Below are 5896 nucleotides of genomic sequence, written 5' to 3' on the forward strand. Positions count from 1 at the left end.
GGTGGTGAAGGAGAGGAAGACCTTTGGTGAGATGGATTGATTCTGTGACTGGAGTGGTGGGAATAAGTGTGTTTGAGATGGCTAGGTTGGCACAGGATAGAACAGCATTTAGAGCTCTTATACATAGGGTCGCTATGAGTCGCAAGCAACTCGATGGCACACAACAATGACAATTTTTATGAAATAAGCAAGCATTTGGTAAATAAATAAATAAATATACAAAGATCTATCAGTAAGAGAATTTTTATTCTGATACCTATTTTTATAATTTAAAGACTGCTATTTAAAGGAAATTTAGAGCTTCTGTTGTTTTTCAGTTTCTGGGGATCACTAAATGGTAAGACACTTGAGTTTTTTAAGTGTTAGGAGAAAAGCAAAAATGAACTGGGCATTCAAAACCCAGTGTGGTGGATAAGTTAATTGACCTCATACAAATCACTTCATCTCTTTGAACTTGTTTTTATCTTTAAAATTACTGATGTCAAAAATGAGATTATTATTAGATTTTCGGTGTGCAGGAAATTGTGTTAAGATAAAAATCTTATACGTAAGTGTGTTACAGTTCATTAGACCTCTCCTGTAAAAAGCACCATAACAGTGGGAGAAATGACTTTACTATTGATGAAGGAACCTACACTTAATCATAGTCCAGTTTTTCCTGTCAAAAGTTAATTACTGTAATAAATCCTTATACACACAAACATACAGTCAAAATGAAGAAATGTGAATAATATACTAGTTAATTGGAGATTCCTCTGTACAATAATACAAAAGAAAAAATTGCCATCATCTATCCTCATACTGTCTATAAAAGACACATTCTAAGGCCAAAAACATAAACTAACTGAAAACAAAGTGTCAAAAAGAATATTCCATAAAGTTAGCACCAAAAAGAGAGTAGAAATGGCCATAGTGATATAAACAAATTATGTTTAAAAGAAAAACCTATTATAACAGGAAAAAAGGGATGTTAAATTATAACAAAGAGGTCAATTAATCAAGAAGATATGTTGTTTGTGTTGTATGCTATTGATTCAGATCTGACTCATATCTTGCCCCTAGTCAGTTTTCAAATTAAATTGCAGAAGAGGAAATATTTCTTCCACAGAGCAACTGCTGGATTAAAACTCTACCTTTGGATTTATAGTGAAACTCCTTACTGCTAGGCTATGATTATAATATACATGCACCTAAAAATAAGCACTCCTGGATATCTGGTGGAATAGTAAACTAGTCAAATCAGCCAATTTGCCTCTCTCCTATAGGGACACAGAGCACAATAAAGCTCACTTAATGACAAAGAAGAAATAATTACACAAAGATAGTCAATAATTTCAGCTTGCCTGAGTCCACAATTAACACTCTTGGAGCCAGCAGCCAGGAAATCAAAAGACAAATTGGATTAGGAAAGTCTGCTTTCAGGGATCTCTCTCCAAAGAGTTGAAGTGCAAAGATGTCAGTCTAGGGACTAAGGTGTGCCTGATTCAGGCCATAGTCATCACAATACTTTCTATGCATCAGAGACCAGGACAATGAATAAGGATGACAGAAGAGGAACTGATGCCTTTGGATTGTGGTGCTGGAGAAGAGTATTGAACATACCATAGACTGTCAAGAGATAAACAGATCTTTCCTGGAGAGGGTGAAACCAAGTTGCTCATTGGAAGCAAGGATTTTAAAGGTCCATCTGATATACTTTGGGCATATAGACAGGAGAGACCAGTGCTTGGAGAAGGACATCATGCTTGGAAGGGTGGAAGGACAATACAGGAGAGGAAGATCCTGGATAAGATGGATTCACACAGTGGCTGGAATAATAAGGGCAGATGTGGAGACTGTGAAATTGGCTCAGGATAGGACAGATTTCAGAGCTATTGTAAATAGGGTCACTATGAGTCACAGGCATATAACAACAAACAACAATTTACTAATACACACACACTAGAATAAAGGAATTTTTTAAAATGTACAAAAGCAGTGTCATCAGTGTCCTGAGACAGCAGGAAACATCAAATCTCACAGAAACCTAAAACACAATGTCGCAAATTTTTAAAAAAATAAAATAAAAAATAAAAGAACGTCAGTAGATCTCCCAGAGGAGAAAAGACAGATAGAATTCTATTATAGGGAATTAGGAAAGAAAAATATGAAAAATTGAAAGAACTCTTCAGATGCAAAACTCCAGAAGAATTTATAATATCAACACAATGGAAAACTATTGGAATATTAGAAAACATAGAAAAACCAGTAAACTGTAATCCAGATCAGTAACACCAACATTTTATAAATAATCAACATGTTATAAGGACAAAATATAAGAACTGAAGAAATGAAACAGCAAATTAGCAACACAGAAAAAAATAAATCACTCAATATTAATCCGCTAGAACAAATTTAAAAAAACACACAAAACAACAACTCAACCAAAAAAAAAATCACACACAAGAGGAAAGAAAATGAGGAAGTGTAAGAATTATGTAGGTGAAGTGTATGCTTATATTCTGTGCCCATTTTGTGATTGGATTGTTTACCTTTTCTATGTTGAGGTGCTGGAATGTTCTATACATTTTAGATATAAGGCCCTTATCATATATGTCATTGTCAAATATTTTTCCCCAGTTTGTGGGTGTCCTTCTTACCCTGTTAGAGAAATTTTTTGTACATAGGGATTTGATTTTTAGAAGGTCCTATTCTTCTATTTTAGTCTTTCCTGGTTGTAAGTTTTACATTATGCTTGGGAAATTTGTTCTATGGATCAGGGCTTCTAAAGTTCTTAACTTTTCACTAGTGAATTTTATAGTCAAACAAAAACATGAAGAAATGCTCAAAATCCCTAGCCATCAGAGAAATGCAATTAAAAACAGCTAAGAGATACTATCTCACCCCTGCAACAATAGTAAGGTTGAACAAGGGAGCAAACAACAAATGCTGACAATGTTGTGAAGAGAATAGAACTCTTATTCACTTTTGGTAAGAATGTAAAATTGTATAACCCTTATAAAAGGCAATCTGGTGCTTTTTCAGAATGCTGAAAATCAGAATACCATTCGACTCATCAATTCCATTGCTGCTAGTATACCCTAAAGAAATGAGAAGCCACAACTCAGCAGATGTGTGCACTTCCATGTTTATTGTGGCATTATTCACAATTGCAAAGAGATGGAAGCAACTCAAGGATCCATCAATAAACGAATGGATAGGGAAACTACGGTACACCCACACAATGGAATACTAAGCAGTACTGAGAGACAATGAACTCATTAAACATTACATAACATGGGGGAGTCTTGAGGACATTATGTTAAGTGAGATATCTCAGTTACAAAAGTATAAATACTGCATAATATTTTGGTTATAAAATAGGACAGATTTACAAAAGTTGGAATTGGAGAAAGAGTGGATAGATAATGAATATTGCATTAGAACAAATAAGGGGAAGAACTGTTGGAAAGAAATATATGATTAAGCTTCATATATATGAAAATAATCTGAAACAATGGGTGCATTGTGAGTTGTGCTAGGGAGGAAGAGGGAAGAGGAACAAAATGTGTAACTATGAATAAATTAAACATTTTTTTAAAGGGGGGAAAAAAGAATTATGTGGGATAGCATTAAGAAGAACAACATACTTGTAATTGGAATTCATTCCAGGAAAGGCAAAAAAGAAAGAAATAAAGGCACTGAGAAAAATACACAAGTTATTAAAGAAAACTTTCCCAGATGTCATCAAAAGTATACAACCAAGAAGCTGAGCAGCCTGAAACAGGATAGATTTGAAAACACTAAGACATAGAGTAGTTAAATTTGCCAAAGTTAAAGACAAGGAGAGAATTATAAAATTCTACCTATTTGTGGCGTAGTGGACAGAAAGTGATGATACCAAGCCAAAGGGGGGTGACCCTAATCCGAAGCTCACAGGCTTTTCCTTCATTGTTTTTGGTGAAATCTTCTAGGTCATATAGCCCTGGTCTGTCCACTTTCTGTACAGAGAGGTAACTTGTGGTTGCTGTGAAGCTGAACACTGTGACACTGATGTGTCAAATGTGAGAATGGTCACCCATGGTGGACAGCATTTGGCAGAGCTCCCAGATTAAAACAAGCTTGGAAGGAGGAATGGCATCCACTTCTGATATAGCTGGCCCCTGGAAATCCTATGAACCTGGACAAAGGATGAAAGTTATACAAGTGTCCAGGTCTTTTGTTCATAGGGTTGCTATGAGTTGCCTATGACTGGAAGGCACTTAACAACAACAACAATAACAACAAAGTATTTGTTGGCAGAAACTGATAAACATATCCAAGGTCACATCAGTTTCCTTAATTACCTCAATGGCTATTCCAACAGTTTGTGGGATCTTAATTATTTATTTATTATTTTTTCTAGTTCCTTTAGTGAAACTCTTCCTTTAGTGAAACTTGACCTTATTCTTTCAATACTATCAGTTCTTGATCACAGACTACTTTCTGAAATGGTTCCGTTTCAGTCAATCTTTTTCTGGAACAATGGCTCTGTTTATTCCGTCCCTCTTCCTTAGATGCTTCTTGAGTCATTTAATATTTTGCCCATAATCCTCATTATTACAAACCAGGGATTGAATATGTCCTTCATTTCTTTTAGCTTGACAAAATGAAAGATATTCTTCCCTTTTGGTTTTCTCACTCCATTTCCTTGATTATTTCTTCCTAATATGTTATATTGTCTTCTCTACCTCCTCTTTGAAATCTCCTCTTCAGCTTTCTTACTTCAGCATCATTTCCTCTTGTTTTGACTTCTTTTTGTTCTAGTGTAAGTTTAAAAGTACCGTCTGGTATCTTTTCGGTCTTTTCCTTCTTTCCTGGCTTTGTAACGACCATTTTCTTTCTTTATGGAGGATATCTTTGATGTCATTCCACCATTGGTCTACTCTTCAGTCATTAGGGTTCAATGTGTTAAATCTATTCTTAAGATAGTTTTAAAACTTGACTGGTATACACCAAAGATCACAATTTCATTCTCATTGACTTATTTTACTTTTCTTCAACCTCAGTTTGAACTGGCACATGATTAAATTTTGGGCTATTCCAATCAGGCTCTATCTTGACTGGTGATTTTGAGCTTCTCTAAAGTTTCATTCCCCAAAGATAGTTAATCTGATGTGGAGTTCTTCAGGTGAAATCCATATGTATAGTAGCCATTTGACTTGGGGTTGGTTTCGGTGTTTTCCTCTATTTGAAACGAGTATATCATTAATAGTACAAAATTATATCCTTCAATTTCCAGCCTCATTTCTGTTACCAAGGCAATATTTTATGACTACCTGTCTTCCTTTGGTTCCAATTTTTGAAACCCAGTCATGAATTTTTATTAATATATCTTAATTTCATATTAATTCAATTCCAGACTGCAAAAGTTGGTACAAATCCTTCTTATTTTCATATTTGAATAATGGTTGTATTAAAAGGAATTCCTTGTTTAAACATGAACAGTATACTATCACTCATACATTTTACATCGCATTTGCCTTGAAATACTCTTTTTCCATTTCTCCTTAATTTGTCTTTTCTGGTATAGTAGGTCATGTGATTGCCTGATTTACAATGATCAGTATTAATCCATCTCAGCTCACTGATGTCAGATGTTTATTTTTATGTGTTCCATTTAAATTTCTACAATTTTTAATTTTTATATATTGATACCTTGTACATTCTATATTCTAATTAATTAATTGACGTTTGCAGCTGTTTCTCATCATTTTGACTCTTGTTACATCAGCAAACAAAGTTCCTTTATTGAGCGAAAACTTTATCTACTCCATATCCCATATTCCAACATTAGATAGACTCTACATTTTATGGTAGACTTACTTTTTTTATGGCAGCTCTTCCTCAGTTACATTTTTAGCACCTTCCAACCTGA

This window comes from Elephantulus edwardii, unplaced genomic scaffold, assembly GCF_000299155.1.
Source record: "Elephantulus edwardii isolate Elephantulus edwardi_28Jun2011 unplaced genomic scaffold, EleEdw1.0 scaffold00275, whole genome shotgun sequence".
NCBI lineage: Eukaryota > Metazoa > Chordata > Mammalia > Macroscelidea > Macroscelididae > Elephantulus > Elephantulus edwardii.